Source organism: Somniosus microcephalus, unplaced genomic scaffold, assembly GCF_052327205.1.
Source record: "Somniosus microcephalus isolate GS21.2 unplaced genomic scaffold, FLI_Smic_1.0 scaffold217, whole genome shotgun sequence".
NCBI lineage: Eukaryota > Metazoa > Chordata > Chondrichthyes > Squaliformes > Somniosidae > Somniosus > Somniosus microcephalus.
Genome location: NW_028225404.1, coordinates 439885 through 459640, shown reverse-complemented (window position 1 = coordinate 459640; position 19756 = coordinate 439885). Strand labels below are relative to the sequence as shown.

Sequence of the window (19756 nt, the reverse complement as noted above, 5' to 3'; positions counted from 1 at the left end):
GTACCTCCTGATTTAGTTGTACTAAGTATCGCCTTAATCTATCTTGCACTGGTCCTGGACTTAAATACATTCTTTGGTTCTGTCTTCACAAAGGAAGACACAAATAACCTCCCAAAGATGTCGGGGAACATAGGGTCTGATGAGAGGGAGGAACTGAATGAAATCAGTATTTGTAGGGAAATGGTGTTAGGGAAATTGATGGGATTGAAGGCCGATAAATCCCCAGGGCCTGATAATCAACATCCTAGGGTACTTAAGGAAGTGGCCCTAGAAATAGTAGATGCATTGCTGGTCATCTTCCAAAATTTGATAGACTCTGGAACAGTACCCATGGATTGGAGGGTAGTTAATGTTACCCCACTGTTTAAAAAAGGTGATAGAGAGAAAACAGGGAAATATAGACCGGTAAGCCTGACATCGGTAGTGGGGGAAATGCTAGAGTCCATTATAAAGGATTTAATAGCAGAGCACTTGGAAAACAGTGACCGGATCGGACAAAGTCAACATGGATTTACAAAAGGTAAATCATGCTTGACTAATCTACTGGAATTTTTTGAGGATGTAACTGGTAAAATAGATAAGGGAGAACCAGTGGATGTGGTGTATTTGGACTTTCAAAAGGCTTTCAATAAGGTCCCGCATAAGAGATTAGCGTGTAAAGTTAAGGCACATGGGATTGGGGGCAAGGTATTGACTTGGATAGAGAACTGGTTGGCAGACAGAAAGCAAAGAGTTGGAATAAACGGGTCTTTTTCCGAGTGGCAGGCAGTGTCTAGTGGGGTACCACAGGTATTTATCGCAGTTCGGTTATCCGGAATTTTTGATGAACTGGCACCACGTCGGACCCGTCCGTACCGGATAAAAAAAAGTTTCCTGTACCTCTATTTATGAAGCCCAAGATCCCATATGCTTTGTTAACCACTCTCTCAATATGTCCCACCACCTTCAGGGACCTACGCACATTAACTCCCAGGAACTCCTTGGAGCACTGTGTACAGTTCTGGGCACCGCACCTCAGAAAGGATATATTGGCCTTGGAAGGAGTGCAGCACAGATTCACCAGAATGTTACCCGGGCTCCAAGGGTTAGATTATGAGGGAGAGATTACATAAACTAGGCTTGTATTCCCTGGAATCTAGAAGGTTAAGGAGTGATTGAGGATTTTAGGTTTTTGAAAGGAATTGGTAGAGTAGATAGAGAGAAACTTTTTCTGCCGGTGGGGCAGTCGAGGACAAGGGGACATCACCTTAAAATCAGTGGAAGGCAGTGACTAGTGGGGTACCGCAGGGATCGGTCCTAGGACCCCAGCTATTCACAATATATATTAATGATCTGGACGAGGGAACTAGATGTAATATCTCCAAGTTTGCAGACGACACAAAGCTGGGTGGGCGTGTGTGCTGTGAGGAGGATGCCGAGAAACTCCAGTATGATTGGGACAAGTTGGGTGATTGGGCAGAAGCATGGCAGATGCAATATAACGTGGATAAATGCGAGGTCATCCACTTTGGTGTCAAAAACAGGAAGGCAGATTATTATCTGAATGGCAATAGATTGGGAGACGGGGAAGTGCAATGAGACCTGGGTGTCCTTGTGCACCAGTCACTGAAGGTAAACATGCAGGTGCAGCAGGCGGTTAAGAAGGCAAATGGTATGTTGGCCTTCGTAGCGAGACGGTTTGAGTGCAGGAACAAGGATGTCTTGTTGCAGTTGTACAGGGCCTTGGTGAGACCACATCATGAGTATTGTGTGCAGTTTTGGTCGCCTTATCTGAGGAAAGATGTTCTTGCCATGGAAGGAGTGCAGCGAAGATTCACCAGACTGATACCTGGGATGGCAGGAATGACGTATGAGGAGAGATTGGGTCGATTGGGCTTATACTCGCTGGAGTCTAGAAGAATGAGAGGGGAGCTCATTGAAACTTATAAAATTCTAACAGGACTAGACAGACTAGATGCGGGAAGGATGTTCCCGATGGTCGGGTGTCCAGAACCAGGGGTCACAGTCTAAGGATAAGGGGTAAGCCATTTAGGACAGAGATGAGGAGGAATTTCTTCACCCAGAGAGTGGTGAACCTGTGGAATTCTCTACCACAGAAGGCAGTAGAGGCCAATTCATTAAATATATTCAAGAAGGAGTTGGATATATTTCTTAAGGCTAAAGGGATCAAGGGATATGGAGAGAAGGCGGGAACGGGGTACTGAATTTGGATGATCAGCCATGATCTCATTGAATGGTGGAGCAGGCTCAAGGGGCCGAATGGCCTACTCCTGCTCCTATCTTCTGTGTTTCTATGTTTCAGTTTGAGCTGGAGTGGAGATGGAGGAGAAGTTGCTGGGTTTAACCCCCAGTACTTCTGAGCCCAGGAGGACCCAACAATTTCCAATGTGAGACTGTCAAGGGAGGTGGATTCTAGGGGAGATTAGGTTGTTAATCAGACACTGTCCGTACAATGTAAAAGAGTATTGTTTTAGGAACAAGTATTTCTGCACAGGCTTCTAATCCAGTTTACATCTACAGATTTGTTTTAATTCATTCTTGGGATGTGGGCGTAGCTCGCAAGAGCAGCAAATATTGCCAATCCCCAGTTTCCCGTTGAGAAGGGGGTGGTGAGTCACCTTCTTGAACTACTGCAGTCCGTGTGGTGAAGGTATTCCCACAATGTTGTTCGGTAAGGAGTTCCAGGATTATGACCCAGCAACGATGAATATATCTGAGTCAGGATGACGTGTGACTTGGCGGGGAACTTGGATGTGATGGTGCTCCCATACAACAGCTGCCCTTGTCCTTCTAGGTGGTGGAGGTTGTGGGTTTTGGAGGTTCTATCAAAGTTCTGGTCGAGTTGCAGATGTATAAAGTTCCTTCCCTTCGCCCCTCCCCCTCCCACCTCTCTCTCTCTCTCCTTCCTCCCATAGAGGCCAGAGTCTTGTGTAGGCCCAGACCAGGTGGTGGATTCCCTTCCCTGAAGGACATCAGTGAACCAGTTGGGTTTTTATGACAATCCGGTAGCTTTCGTGGTCACTTTTTTCTAGTGCCGGCCCCACAATTGACCAGATTCACTGAGCTCAATTTCACAACCTGCCTTTGTTTTCTTGTGGGTTGTCTCTCATGCTCCCTCTTTTAAATTAATTTTACAGGGCACTGGAAGGGGAGGATTTACAGACGGTAAGCTCAAACCAAACATCACTTCAAGATCTGACAGAGTCACTTGACTCATCGGATCTGAATATCATCGGCCTCTGAACATGGAAGCAAAAAGCACCGTTCACAGTGGGGAGAAACCGTTCACATGTTCTGTGTGTGGACGAGGCTTCAGCCGATCCTCTGGCCTATCGAGACACAAGCACAGTCACACCGGGGAGAGGCCGTTCACCTGCTCTGAGTGTGGGAAGGGATTCACTCAGTCATCCCACCTACTGAGACACCAGCGAGTTCACACCGGGGAGTGGCCATTCACCTGCTCTGAGTGTGGGAAGGGATTCACTCAGTCATCTGAACTTCAGATACACCAGCGTGTTCACACCGGGGAGAGACCGTTCACCTGCTCTGAGTGTGGGAAGGGATTCACTCAGTCATCCAACCTGCTGAGACACCAGCGAGTTCACACTGGAGCGAGACCGTTCACCTGCTCTGAGTGTGGGAAGGGATTCACTCAGTCATCCCACCTACTGAGACACCAGCGAGTTCACACTGGGGAGAGGACATTCACCTGCTCTGAGTGTGGGAAGGGATTCACTCAGACATCCCACCTACTGACACACCAGCAAGTTCACACCGGGGAGTGGCCATTCACCTGCTCTGAGTGTGGGAAGGGATTCACTCAGTCATCTGAACTTCAGACACACCAGCGTGTTCACACCGGGGAGAGACCGTTCACCTGCTCTGAGTGTGGGAAGGGATTCACTAATTCATCCAACCTGCTGAGACACCAGCGAGTTCACACTGGAGCGAGACCGTTCACCTGCTCTGAGTGTGGGAAGAGATTCACTAATTCATCCAATCTGCTGATACACCAGCGAGTTCACAGTGGGGAGAGGCCGTTCACCTGCTCTGAGTGTGGGAAGGGATTCACTAATTCATCCCACCTGCTGAGACACCAGCGAGTTCACACTGGGGAGAGGCCGTTCACCTGCTCTGAGTGTGGGAAGGGATTCATTAATTCATCCAACCTGCTGAATCACCAGCGAGTTCACACTGGGGAGAGGCCGTTCACCTGCTCTGAGTGTGGGAAGGGATTCATTAATTCATCCCACCTGCTGAATCACCAGCGAGTTCACACTCGGGAGAGGCTGTTCACCTGCTCTGAGTGTGGGAAGGGATTCACTAATTCATCCCACCTGCTGAGACACCAGCGAGTTCACACTGGGGAGAGGCCGTTCACCTGCTCTGAGTGTGGGAAGGGATTCATTAATTCATCCCACCTGCTGAATCACCAGCGATTTCACAAGTGACTGCAGGGGTTGGATTCTGCTGTTATTGCTGCTGTTAATCACATTCAGGACTGAACCATGTTCATTCTGACAGTTGGGGTTTGTTTCTGCTGATGTTAATAACCCCTATAACTGGGCTGGAGTTTAATATTCTGGATAGATGTCAAATAAACGAGCTTTGTTTTAAACACATTATTGTAGATTTTCTTCTTTCCCACCTAAGTGTTTAGCATCACCTGGCTGGAGCTCAGAAAGGACAATCTGGGGGAGGATCGTACGGCGGGAACAGAACTCCAGCCTGGACACAGTCCTTCAGGGCCACACAGAGAGGCAAACGGCACTTTGGTCTTTCTTGTCTCTCTTCACTGACAGCAAAGTTGCCGTGCGGGTTAATCTCGAGGCGTGTGAGAAACGTGTCCCAGCCGCTCTCTGCCATGGTTCAGAGCTCCTAGGCACGGAACAGAAGGCTCCTTTAGGAATGTACCCCAGTGCTTTTTTTTTAATGGCCTTATTAACCTGTGTTGCTACTTTTAGTGATTTGTGTATCTGTATCCCTGGATCACTCTGCTCCTCCAGCCAATTTAGACTCTTAGGGAGAAATTTGGTGGCGCCGGGGCTAATTTTAGCGCCCCGAAAAAGTTAGCGCCCCTGCGCATTAAATTCAGTGGTAGCGCCCCAGGCAGGAGGCAGGGTGCTACTGGAAGCGCTCCCCTCCCTCTTGAGGCGCTACCAGTGAATTTCATGCCGCTTCGTGTAACAGCACCACACCCGTCGGCACATAGCACCGTGTCATAGCAGACCTCGCTCCCTGATTAAAGGGGAGGGGCCTAGCACTGCGCACACCGGGGCCCTGCTGGACCACGAGGGAGTGGGGTGTCAGATCAAGAGGAGCGCCGGGCTGTGCGATCGCGGCCGACACCCCGAAGAAGAAAAGGGAAGGGGGCAGGTGCTGGCTGTCGGCCAAAAGAAAAAGTTGCCGCCCGACACCTGCCCTTTAAGTGGTGTCGCCACGGCTGCAGAAACAACCCCTGACCCTGTTGGACATATCGTCCGGCGATAGGTCAGGGGTCGCAACCCAAGGTTGCAGCCGGGGTGCTGCGCGTGGCGATGATGTCATTGCCGGCGGTGCAGTGCCGCGGGGAGCTACCGACTACATCCGCCGCTAACCTCCTGCTGAATATCGCGGGAGGCACAAAGCAACCCAATTTCACCCCCTTGTCCAAGTAGTGAGTGGCCTCCTTATTCTTCCCACCAAAACACACCACCTCACACTGATCTACAGTGAAATTCATTAACACACCCCCTCACACTGATCTATAGTGAAATTCATTAACACAGCACCTCACACTGACCTATAGTGAAATTCATTAACACACCCCTTCACACTGATCTGTAGTGAAATTCGTTAACACACCACCTCACACTGATCTACAGTGAAATTCATTAACACACCACCTCACACTGATCTATAGTGAAATTCATTAACACACCACCTCACACAGATCTATAGTGAAATTCATTAACACACCCCTTCACACTGATCTACAGTGAAATTCATTAACACACCACCTCACACTGACCTATAGTGAAATTCATTAACACACCCCTTCACACTGATCTATAGTGAAATTCATTAACACACCGACTCACACCGATCTACAGTGAAATTCATTAACACACCACCTCACACTGATCTATAGTGAAATTCATTAACACACCACCTCACACTGATCTACAGTGAAATTCATTTGCCAATTACACGCCCATTCTGAAATTTATTAATGTCTTCTTGCATTTTGTCTTCCTCAGTATTAACTCTACCTCCCAATTTGGTGTTATCGACAAACTTTGAAATTGTTCTTCTGCTTCACGTGCCCAAATCGTTTCTGTAAATGGTGAACAATAGTGATCCCAGCGCCGATCCCTGTGGAACACTACTTCCCACCTTTTGCCAGTCTGAGTAGCTACTCTTAACCCCTACTCTCTCTTTTCTGTTTTGTGACCAGCTTGCTATCCATAAACAGTATGTAAGATCGACAAGATGACCCAGGTCAGGCCGTGTGGAGTGAAGGGCCAGGCAGCAGAATGGATGGAAAGCTGGCTACAAAACAGAAATCAGAGGATTGGAGTTAAGGGAAGTTTGTTGTGATCTTTCCATCCATTCTGCTGCCTGGCCCTTGACTCCACACGGCCTGGCCGTGGTCATCTTGTAGACCGTACATACTGCAGACACAGTGCACCAGTGGTGGAGGGGGTGGATATTGAGTCCTGTGGCAGGGGCACTGATGAAGTGGATTTCTCTGTCTGCGAGCTTTGAGGCATCGCTAGTTGTGTTTTTCACCTCTTTCCACCTTTAAAAACAACCTTGCTGCCAGTTTATTAAAGCCATTAACAGCCGCTCGGGTGGGACACACCAATAAATGAGGCCTTGTTTCCCTCAGAATGACAGGCCTGAACCCGAGTTAGAAAACATTCAGTAATTAAACCAGACTGGGCGGGGCCTGAGGTGCGAGTTAGTAACGGAAAATTGGTGGCCAGCGTACTTCACACCAGGGCTGAGGACCCGGGGACTCGGGTTTCTGTATCATTTATTGATTCATTTTGTTTATTGTCGAATCTCAATCAGACTGGCGGGTCATCTTGCTGTCTGACGGAGGCGAGGTTCCCCAATGGAGGACTCTCTATGCGGGAGTCCTTCCCAGCACCATTGGGGATCTGGGGTGGAGACTGTTGCAGGGAGCTGTCGTGTGCAACAGTTTTTAAACTCCTTTCCGGACTCCAAGGTCAGATGTGTTTTCTGTGGCCTAGAAGAGTCCACGGGCCGTGTATATATTCAGTGTGAGAGGTTACAGCCCCTGTATAGTTCCCTGAAGGGGCTGCTCCTCAACTCTTGGTTACACTTTAGCCCCACGCTCCTAATCTTTGGCCGCCCGGTGTGGAGTGGGGGTGGGTAAGTGGGAGGATCTTCTCCTGGACCTGCTCTTGCACCTGGTGAAAACAGCAATTTGTAGGCCCAGGATGGGCCGGGCCCATGGGGGTGTCACTCTGGCTGCCTGCCTCTCTCCCATGGTCTTGTCCCTGCCCGGGTGGCCCTGGAGAGGGAGCAGGCGGTGTCCACCGGTTCACTTGATACCTTTCGTGTCCACCAGTCGAGGAAGGTATCAAGATGCGATAATCAATCCTCACAATCACATTGTGATTTAATTATTAATTGTGTGTGTGTCACAAATACATTTCTTCTATTTTGATACAAAAGTTCTACTAGACATGTTAAACTACTAGTTATTTAATCAGGGCTGCAGCTGCTGAAAGGTTGACTGTACTGAGGTTTGTGGCCAGAGCTGGCAGACGTGTTGTTCTGAAGTCTGATGTCTCACACCTGAAGAGTCTGTTTATGTCGTGTTGTAATGACCTTTTTCTGTTGCCTGGTGTCAGAAATAGAAATCAAAGGAAGATGATGCCCCACTCTGTTAATCAACTCTTTGACACATTTCCATTTCTTAATTTACAAAGATCACAACTCCATTAGTGAACAATGGATTGCCAGTCTGCCACTTTTTAGTGAGGCTTGAAAGGATTCGCTGTGAAGCTACACCTGCCCATCTGTCTGTGTGTCACTGTGTTTGGATTGTGTTAGACAACAGTCCTAATATCTCGCCTACATCCATTACAATTTTTGAAATGTTAGATTGTACTTGGAAGAAGTTGAGTTTGAATCTAACAATTCTGAAATTGGGAGCTTTTAATGATTTCTGTTTTTCACATAACTATATAGTGATGTGATCAGTCAAAGCAAATTAAAAGATGCTGCTATTTACTGAACACAACTGAATAATTCTACAAGGATGCTATCGCAGTCTTCCTCAGTATTAACTACACCCCCCAATTTAGTGTCATCAGCAAATTTTGAAATTGTACTTCTGATTCCCAAGTCCAAATCATTCATGAAAATGGTGAACAACAGTGGTCCCAGCACCAATCCCCGTGGAACACCACTTCCCACCTTCCGCCCGTCTGAGTAAATACCTTTAACTCATCCCGTCACTATAACTGGACTTGTCTCCATTCCCGTGCTGAGGGGATTGCTGTACCACACGGGAGGGGCAACATTTGGGGACTCTCGATTCTCCACCAATTCCCATTCCCCTTCTTTCTGGTGGATAATGGAGGTGCCACTGTGTGTAATGTGTAAGTCAGTAAGAATTGTCAGTGAGGATTAATCAGCACTTTCTAATTGGAGATGATAATCAATGGAATCTTTCAGACAATGAATTGTAGATTTTATAGCAAAGATTAATATACGATTGAAGTAAAAGTTCATAATTTTATTGTAAAATATTTCAGGAACATGCATCAGAAATTAAGGGGAAAGATCAGACAGCAGTACTTAAAGGGATTCTGCAGCCCCAACAACTCAATCAGCTATATATCCAGAATATTAAAATCCAGCCCAGTTATAGGGGTTATTAACATCAGCAGAAACAAACCCCAACTGTCGGAATGAACATGGTTCAGTCCTGGATGTGATTAACAGCAGCAATAACAGCAGAATCAAACCTCTGCAGTCACTTGTGAACTTGCTGGTGTCTCAGCAGGTTGGATGACTGATTGAATCCCTTCCCACACACTGAGCAGGTGAATGGCCTCTCCCCAGTGTGAATGCGCTGGTGTCTCAGAAGGTCAGAGGAATTAGTGAATCCCTTCTCACACATGGGGCAGGTGAACGGCCTCTCCCCAGTGTGAACTCGCTGGTGTCTCAGATGGTCAGAGGAATTCGTGAATCCCTTCTCACACACGGGGCAGGTGAACGGCCTCTCCCCAGTGTGAACTCGCTGGTGTCTCAGATGGTCAGAGGAATTCGTGAATCCCTTCTCACACACAGGGCAGGTGAATGGTCTCTCCCCAGTGTGAATGCGCTGGTGCTCAATGACGTGAGATGATTGCCTGGACCTCTTCCCACATTGAGAGCAACTGAATGGTCTCTCCTCAGTGTGAAGTCGCTGGTGTGTCAGAAGGTGGGATGACTGACTAAATCCCTTCCCACACTTGGAGCAGGTGAACGGTCTCTCCCCGGTGTGACTGCATCGATGAGTTTCCAGCTGGGATGGGGAGCTAAATCCCTTCCCACAGTCCCCACATTCCCACAGTTTCTCCGTGGTGTGGGTGTCCTTGTGTCTCTCCAGGTTGGACAATCGGTTGAAGCCTCATCCACACACACAACACGTGTACGGTTTCTCCCCGCTGTGAACGGTGCGATGTTTTTTCAGACTGTGTAAGTGGTTAAAGCTCTTTCCACAGTCAGTGCACTGGAACACTCTCACTTGGGTGTGTGTGTCTTGGTGCTTTTCCAGTCACACCGATCTTTGAAATCTTTTCCCACAGACAGAACAGGCAAACATTTCTCCTTCCACATTCAAAGGCCGATGATATTCCCTGTAAAAGTAGTTTACAAAAGACATCACTGTAAGTTCAGGATTAAAATTCAGAACAGATCATTCTAGTTTCTATGGAACATTCCTCTCTTATTACATAGAATTACACAGATTGTACAGCACAGAAACAGGCCAATCAGCCCAACTGGTCCATGTGGTGCTTATGCTCCACATGACCCTCCTCCCATCTCTCTTCATCTCACCCTATCAGCATCTCCTTCTATTCCTTTCTCCCATGTGTTTATCCAGCTTCCCCTTAAATACATCCATGCTCTTCACCTCAACTACTCCCTGTGGCAGCAAGTTCCACATTCTCAGCACCCTCTGGGTGAAGGAGTTTAATCTAAATAGGACTTCCCTGGGCAGCCAATCAGCACTGCTGCCTCTTTTGTGCATTTCCTGGCGAGGCGAAACAGTTGATATTTTCTGATCAAAAAGAGCTGAGCTCGGCAGCATTAGTCCTGTTTTGCCTCCTTTGGAGACCAGGTGTACGAGCAGAGTGAGTGCAGCCTTCACAGCAACCGCAATAAAATTGTTGCAGTTGTGAAGGAACTTTGTGTCAGTGCACTGGACCACAAACAAAATATGTGTGTCGATTGTTGTCTTATTACCCTACTGTAAAGTGCCTTGAGATATTTTAAAAGCTCTATATAAAGGTAAGTTGTTGTTGGTGTATAGAGAACTCTGTTGAAATTTAGTGAAATGATCAATAACCAAGGAAGATCATTTCTTTATAATTGCACAATACTGCGGATGCTGGAAATCTGAAATAACAACAGAAAATGCTGGAAATACTCAGCAGGCCAGGCAGCATCCGTGGAGAGAGAAACAGAGTTAACGTTTCAGGTCTGGGACCCTTCATCAGAACTGGAAAAAGCTGGAGATGTAACAGATATTAAGCAGGTGCAGAGACGGGGGGGTGGTGGGGGGGGGGGTTAGGAGGGGAGGAAGGAGTAGAAAGAACATCCTGTACTTTTGTAAGAGGCAGGAAAGATAAAATGTTGCAAATGGGAATGGCAAAAATCATACTGCATGAAAAATAGGGGCAGGGGTAATTATCTGAAATTGTTGAACTCGATGTTGAGTCCGGCAGGCTGCAAAGTGCCCAATCGAAAGATGAGGTGCTGTTCCTCCAGCTTGCGTTGAGCTTCATTGGAACAATGTAATAGCCCGAGGACAGAGAGATCAGAGTGGGAGTGAAGCGGTGAATTAAAGTGACAGGCGACCGGAAGCTCAGGGTCACCCGTACGGACTGAACGGAGGTGTTCCGCAAAGCGGTCGCCCAATCTGCATTTGGTCTCCCCAATGTAGAGGAGACCACATCGTGAGCAGCGAATACAGTATAGTAAATTGCAAGAAGTACAAGTAAATCGCTGTTTCACCTGGAAGGGGTGTTTGGGGCCCTGGACAGTGGGAAGGGAGGAGGTAAAAGGGCATGTGTTGCATCTCCTGTGCTTGCACGGGAAGGTGCCAGGTGAAGGAGAAGGGGTGTTGGGGGTGATTGAGGAGTGGACCAGGGTGTCGCGGAGGGAGCGGTCCCTTCGGAATGCTGAAAGGGGAGGTGAGGGGAAGATGTGTTTGGTGGTGGGATCACGTTGGAGGTGGCAGAAATGGCGGAGGATGATCCGTTGAATGTGGAGGCTGGTGGGGTGAAAGGTGAGGACAAGGGGAACCCTATCGTGGCTCTGGGAGGGAGGGGCAGGGGTGAGAGCAGAAGTGCGGGAAATAGAACGGACACGGTCAAGGGCCGTGTCAACCACGATAGAGGGGAATCCTCGGTTGAGGAAAAAGGAAGACATGTCGGAAGCACTAGTTTGGAAGGTGGCATCGTCAGAACAGATGCGGCGGAGATGGAGAAACTGGGAGAATGGAATAGAGTCCTTACAGGAAGCGGGGTGGGAGGAAGTGTAGTCCAGGTAGCTGTGGGAGTCGGTGGGCTTGTAGTGGATGTTTTCATTTCTTTGTTTGGTTCTGTTAGTTTTCATAGAATCATGTAAAAGTACAGCACGAAGGAGGCCATTCGGCCCATCGTGCCTGTGCTGGCTCTTAGAAAGAGCACTCGTGCTTCGTCCCACATCCCTGCTTGTTGTCCGTAACCCTGTAAGATCCTCATCCTCAAGTACCCGCCCAACTCCCTTTTAAAATCATTGATGGAATCAGCTCATGACCTTTTCAGGTCGAGCGTTCCAGATCCCGACAACTCTCTGAGTTTTATTCAATTCTTACCACAGTTGCCTTCTGTGAAGGTTTAATAATAAATGCATTTTGTTATGAAAGCAATTAAAACATTCCTAATATATAAATAGACAGATGCATCAAAATATTAAAATTGTGGGAGGGAGGGCAGTGCTCGCCCAGGGCCCAATAAACATTGGAATTCCTGTTTCCCAACCCAATGCTCAGAAGATGAAGTCCCAGAGCTGCCTCTGGCTCGGTTCCACCTGCCCTATTCTGACAAGCTGAGGTGTTGGTCAGTGCACTGTGATTGCCCTGTGGGCAGAAAATGGCAAATCTAGAAATATGACCAAAATAACACATTTTAACCCCAAAGCTGTAAATCCCCGTCCCACACACTCTCCCTCCTCCCTGTGCTGAAATCCAAACCCATCGCACCATCTCCAACATTTCTTTCCTCCACTCCCAGTTTCCCCCCTCCCTTTACTCTGGTTGGGTTCAGTTCTACACCCGCTGTGTGCAGAGTGAGAATAAAATCAATGAGTCAATGATTGTCTCTCCTGGTCACTGGGACCCTGAAGCCCCGCCCACTCTCTGTTCCTGTACCAAGATGGCCGCACATGCACCGTGCTGCAGGTGGAACCGGTCTGTCTTTCCTCCACCAAGATGGCGGCGCCTAACCCGGGCCTGTCACTGAGAAAAAGCCTCACCGCTGCTGTCCGGCGGAACACATTCGGTCGCTGGATCTCATTCGGGCCTGAGACCATTCTCCAACTTTATAAACTCTGCGGTGCGGCCTACCCGCAGTTTATTAATCTCCCGACCCCGCTCCCGCCGACCTGCAGCTCCGCCCGGCGACCGCGCGGGGCTTTCTTTGTGAGGGACACGTGACCCGGGCCCAGGGCCTGATTGACAGGAGCTTCCGACCAATAGGGAGCGAGCGGGGCGGCGTTGGAGGAGTGAGCTGGCTGCGGGTCCTCCAACCAATCGGGGAGCCTGAGGGGTGGGACTTGCGCCGGCTGATTGTCTGATCCGCAGGGCAGCGAGTTTCTCCAGTCCCTTGTTCAGGGCCCGGGGCCAGGGGAGGCTGTGGGCCTTTATTCCCCTCATTGGACACAAGGCTCTTTGGCTCACCACCCACGGGCTCAGATTGCAATACAGACTTTTTAAATTCAGGAATAAAAGCAGATAAACCCCGTGCTTCTGTGGCACAAACTTTTTAATATTTGGGAGTAAAAGTACAAGTTTTTGTCCCTCTGGGGAATTTGTTATTAGTTTCAGGAAACAACAACAACCACTTGTATGTATAAAGCGCCTTTAATGTAGTGAAACATCCCAAGGCTGTTCACAGGAGCGTTAGAAAACAAAATTTGACACCGAGCCACATAAAGCGATATTCGGGCAGATGACCAAAACCTTGGTCAAAGAAGTAGGTTTTAAGGAGCATCTTAAAGAAGGAGAGAGAGGTAGAGAGATGGAAAGGTTTAGGGAAGGAATTCCAGAGCTCAGGGCCCAGGCAACTGAAGGCACGGCCGCCAATGGTGGAGCGATTAAAATCGGGGATGCTCAAGAGGCCGGAATTAGAGGAGCGCAAATATCTCGGAAGGTTGTGGGGGCTGGAAGAGATTACAGAGATAGGGAGGGGCGAGGCCACGGAGGGATTTGAAAACAAGAATGAGAATTTTAAGAATGAGACACTTGAGGAAAAGCAGGGAGTGGGGGAGGGTCAAGCCTTTATGGGACAGGGTCGCTAATTCTGTTCTGCGACAGTTACTGGGACAGACTGTATCTCCCCTCTCCTCCACACAGGGATTTGTGGTAGTTAAAGGGACAGTAATTCTCCTTGTTTTGCGAGATTGTAATTAAAGGGACACTGCTCTGAGATGGCTGCGAACTTTTAGTGCCGCCAGCCTTTCTAAAACATCTTCCTTTTCTGAAGATCTGTGTGAACAGGCTGGTGACTCAGCAGGTGGGATGAGCTCTGAAACCTCTTTGCACAGTCAGATCATTTAAAGGGTCTCTCATCGGTTCTGGGGCAGGAGGGATCTGGTTAACAGTGATCACAATATCATTAGGTTTAAAGTAGTTATGGAAAGGGACAAAATAAAATCAACGGTGAAAAGACCCAGCTGGAAGAGAGTCAATTTCAGTGATTTGAGAAGGGATCGAGCACAGGTGGACTGGAAACAAAGATTGTCCAGGAAAACAGTGAATGACCAATGGCAGGCCTTCAAGGCTGAGATAGTTCAGGTACAAACCAAGCATATTCCCATAAGGAGGAAAGATAGGCCATCCAAAGCTAGAGCTCCCGATGACAAAGGATATAGAGGTTAGAATAAAACAGAAAAAGGAGGTTTACGACAAATGTCAGGTACAGAATAGAGTCAAAAACCAGGCAGAATACAGAGAGTGCGGGGGAAATTGAAACAGGATATAAGAAGGGCAAAGAGAATATGAGAAAAGATTAGGGGGTAACATAAAAGGGAAAAAATATTCTATAAACATATGAAAAGTAAAAGGATAGTTAAAGGAATGGTGGGACCGATTAGCGACCAAATAGGATCTCATCATAAGAACATAAGAAATAGGAGCAGGAGTCGGCCATTTGGCCCCTCGAGCCTGCTCCACCATTTAATGAGATCATGGCTGATCTGATCTTGGGCTCAGCTCCATTTCCCTGCCCGCTCCCCATAACCCTTCACTCCCTTATCGTTCAAAAATCTGTCTATCTCCACCTTAAATGTATTTAATGACCCAGCCTCCACAGCTCTCTGGGGCAGAGAATCCCACAGATTTACGACCCTCGGAGAGAAGAAATTCCTCATCTCAGTTCTAAAAGGGCGACCCTTTATTCTGAAACTGTGCCCCCGAGTTCTAGATTCCCCCACGAGGGGAAACATCCTCTCCGCATCTACCTTGTCGAGCCCCCTCGGTATCTTATATGTTTCAATAAGATCACCTCTCATTTTTCTAAACTCCAATGAGTACAGGCTCAACCTGCTCAACCTTTCTTCATAGGACAACCCCCTCATCCCAGGAATCAATCTCGTGAACCTTTTCTGAACTGCCTCCAATGCAAGTATATCCCTCCTTAAATAAGGAGACCAAAACTGTACGCAGTACTCCAGGTGCGGTCTCACCAACGCCCTGTACCGTTGTAGCAGGATTTCCCTGCTTTTATACTCCAGCCCCCTTGCAATAAAGGCCAACATTTCATTTGCCTTCCTGATTACTTTCTCAAGATTTTCAACAGGCCCAAAACTGCCTTTTATTGTCTGTTCAAAACGTGTCATGCGAGTCCAATGGGATGGCGTCCATGGCGGTCGCAGGGTAAGCGCTCTCCGAGTCGGTCGGCCCTCTCCCGCTACAGACGCTGTGCATCGGTGCTGATGAGTTCGGCGAGTTGGCGGGGAGGCAGCAGAAGCAGTGATGGAGACCACGATGACCCGCTGTAGCACGGCGGCCGGCAGCTCCTCGGCGGGAGGCTCGGAGGTCGAACCGGTAGGAGGGGAGGCGGCCAGCGGACCGAGGGCGGGAAAAGCAGGCCCTGGAAGGTCGGACACCGCGGGAGGCTCGGAGGTCAGACCGGGTGGAAGGAGAGCCAGGGAGAAGCAGGCCCCGGGACGTCAGTACCATGGCGGCTGAAGATTGTCGGGCAGGAGTGCGGGAAAGGTGGAGCGAGGCGAGAGCGGGCCCTATTGTGATGGCGCCGATGAAGATGGCTGCCGTCCTTGCGGGCTCCGTGCGTACCAGGCAGCTAAGTGTCCTTTGCTGATTGGTGCGCTCGGCTCGTTAAGAAAAAAGCATTTCACTGACTGGATTTCACTTGTATTTGGTTATGTGACAAATAAAATTGAAATTGAAATTGAAATACCTGCATGCTAACGTTTTGTGTTTCATGAACAAGGACCCCCAGGTCACTCTGTACTGCAGCATTCTGTAATCTCTCTCCATTTAAATAATCATTTGCTTTTTTACTTTTGTTACAGTTTGTCAACCTGAAAATACATAGAAACATAGAAGATAGGAGCAGGAGTAGGCCATTTGGCCCCTCGAGCCTGCTCCGCCATTTAATGAGATCATGGCTGATCATCCAAATTCAGTACCTGGTCCCTGCCTTCTCCCCATATCCCTTGATCCCTTTAGCCTTAAGAAATATATCCAACTCCTTCTTGAATATATTTAATGAATTGGCCTCCACCGCCTTCTGTGGTAGAGAATTCCACAGGTTCACCACTCTCTGGGTGAAGAAATTCCTCCTCATTTCAGTCCTAAATGGCTTACCCCTTATCCTTAGACTGTGTCCCCTGGTTCTGGACTCCCCCGCCATCGGGAACATCCTTCCTGCATTTGACCCATTTATCCTGACTCTCTGTTTTCTGTTAGTTAGCCAATCCTCTATCCATGCTAATATATTACCCTCAACCCCGTGAGCTCTTATCGTGTGCAGTAACCTTTTATGTGGCACCTTATCGAATGCCCTCTGGAAATCCAAATGCACATCCGCTGGTTCCCCTTTATCCAGCCTGCTCGTTACATCCTCAAAGAACTCCAGCAAATTTGTCAACATGATTTCCGTTTCATAAAACCATGCTGACTCTGCTTGACTGTATTATGATCATACGGAGGCAGAGTGCATGGCTGAGGTACTGAATGAATACTTTGCATCTGTCTTCACAAAAGAAGAGGATGAAGTTAATGTCGCAGTAGAGGAGGGGGGGGGAGTAGAGAAATTGGATAAAAATGGATAGAAAGGAGATGCTAAATAGGTTGTCATCACTCGAGGTTAACAAGTCACCCGGTCCAGATGCGATGCATCCTAGATTGCTGAGGGAAGCTAGGGTGGAGATAGCAGAAGCTCCGACCACAATCTTTCAATCTCCCTCAGATATATGGGGGTGGTGCAAGACTGGAGGATTGCAAATGTTACACCCTTGTTTAAAAAAGGGGAGAGGGATAAACCTGGTAACTACAGGCCAATCAGTCTAATGTCAGTGGTGGGTGAACGACTAGAGACCATTGTCGAGGACAACATTATTTCTGACTTGGAGAAGCATGGGTTAATAAGGGGCAGCCAGTATGGATTTGTTAAAGGTAAATCATGTCTGACTAAACTGACTGAGTTCTTTGATGAAGTAACAGAGGGTTGATGAAGGTATTGCAGTAGATGTTGTATATATGGACTTTCAAAAGGCATTTGATAAAGTACCGCACAAGAGACCTACTTGGAGAATAGAAGCACATGGTATTAAAGGGCTGATGGTAATTTGGGTATATAATTGGCCGAGGGATAGGAGACAGTGAGCAGTGCTGAGGGATGTTTTTCTGACTGGAGGGAAGTATGCAGTGGATTCCCCCAGGGGTCAGGATTAGGACCATTGCTTTTCTTGTTATATATAACTGACCTGGACTTGGGTATAGGTGTACAAGTTTGAAGTTTACAGATGATACAAAACTTGGCAACGTATTAAATAGTGAGCATAGTAGTAGCAGACTTCAGGAGGACAGAGACAGACTGTGAAATGAGCAGACACAAGGCAGATGAAATTAAATGAGGATAAGTGTGAAGTGATGCACTTTGGGAGAAACAACAGGGAGAGGCCGTATAATCTAAATGGGACTATTTTGAGGGGGTGCAAGAGCAGAGGGACCTGGGGGTCCATATTCACAAATCTTAGAAATTGCCACGGCAAGTTGGTGAGGCCGTTCAGAAAGTGTGTGGGATACTTGGCTTTGTAAATAGTGCCATTGAATACAAAAACAAGGAAGTTACACTAAACCTTTACAAATCACTAGTGAGGAACATAGGACAGGAGGAGGCCATTCAGCCCCTCGAGCCTGTTCCGCCATTCAATGAGATCATGGCTGATCTGCGATCTAACTCCATACACCCGCCTTTGGCCCATATCCCTTAATACCTTTGGGTAACAAAAACCTATCAATCTCAGATTTAAAATTAACAATTGATCGAGCATCAATTGCCATTTGCGGAAGAGAGTTCCAAACTTCTACCACCCTTTGTGTGTAGAAGTGTCTCCTAATTTCACTCCTGAAAGGTCTGGCTCTACTTTTAGTCTATGCCTCCTAGTCCTAGACTGCCCAACCAGCGGAAACATTTTCTCTCTATCTACCCTATCTGTTCCCCTTAATATCCTGAAAACTTCGATCAGATCACACCTTAACATTCTAAATTCTAGGGACTACAACCCTAGTTTGTGTAATCTCTCCTCGTAACTTAACCCTTGAAGTCCGGGTATCATTCTGGTAAACCTACGCTGCACTCCCTCCAAGGCCAATATATCCTTCCTAGGCTGTGATGCCCAGAACTCCTCACAGTGCTCCAGGTGTGGCCTAACCAGGGTTTTGTACAGCTGCAGGGTTTTGGCCTCAGCTGGAGTCTTGTGTACAGTTCTGGGCACCACACTTTAGGAAGGATGTCAAGGCCTTGGAGAGGATGCAGAGGAGGTTGACCAGGATGGTACCAGGGATGAGGGACTTCAGTTATGTGGAGAGATTGGAGAAGCTGGGATTGTTCCTCTTCGAGCAGAGAAGGTTAAGAGGAGACCTAATAGAGGTGTTCAAAATGATGAGGGGTTTTGATCGAGCAAGTCGGGAGAAACTGTTCACTCTGGCAAGTGGGTCGGTAACCAAAGGTCACAGATTTAAAATAGTTGCTAAAAGAACTAGAGGGAAATGAGGAGAATTGTTTTCACACAGAGGGTTGTTAAGATCTGGAACGCACCATCTGAAAGGATGCTGGAATCAGGTTCCACAGGAACTTTCAAACGGTAATTGGACGTATAGTTGAAGAGGACTAGTTTGCAGAGTTCTGGGGATAAAGCTGGGGTTTTGGGACTAAATTGGACAGCTCTTTCAAAGATCCAGCACAGACAGGATGGGCCGAATCACCTCCTTCTATGATGTTAGATTCTATGATCAGTGTGAAGACGCTGGTGTCTCTTAAGGCTCTTCGAGCTTTTAAAGGTCTTCCCACAGTCAGAACATTTCATGGATCTCTCGTCAGTGTGAACAAGCTGGTGTGCAAGCAGGTTGGAGGACCAAATTAATCCCTTCCCACACACAGTGCAGGTGAACGGCCTCTCCCCAGTGTGAACTCTCTGGTGTATCTGGAGTTTGGATGACTCTGCAAATCCCTTCCCACACACGGAGCAGGAGAACGGTTTCTCCCCAGTGTGAACTCGCTGGTGTGTATGGAGGCTGGATGACTGAGTGAATCCCTTCCCACATTCAATACACGTGAACGGCCTCTCCCCAGTGTGAACTCGCTGGTGTCTCTGGAGCTTGGATAACTCTGCGAATCCCTTCCCACACTCGGAGCAGGTGAATGGCCTCTCCCCGGTGTGAACTCGCTGGTGTCTCAGCAGGCTGGAGGACTGAGTAAATCCCTTCCCACACTCTGAGCAGGTGAACGGCCTCTCCCCGGTGTGACTGCGCCAATGAGTTTCCAGCTTGGATGGATAATCGAATCTCTTCCCACAGTCCCCACATTTCCACCGTTTCTCCGTGGTGCGGGTGTCCTTGTGTCCCTCCAGGTTGGGCGATCGGTTGAAGCCTCATCCACACACGGAACACGTGTACGGTTTCTCCCCGCTGTGAATGGTGCAATGATTTTTCAGGCTGTGTAACTGGTTAAAGCTCTTTCCACAGTCAGGGCACTGGAACACTCTCGCTCGGGTGTGTGTTTTCCAGTCACACGGA

The 19756-nt window shown here is 48.1% G+C and overlaps 1 pseudogene; it reads right to left on the bottom strand.

Annotated features, from left to right (window-relative positions):
* Positions 1-8788: 8788 nt before the first annotated feature.
* On the bottom strand, positions 8789-15330 carry LOC147082054 (uncharacterized; annotated as a pseudogene).
* Between the last annotated feature and the right edge of the window lie 4426 nt (positions 15331-19756).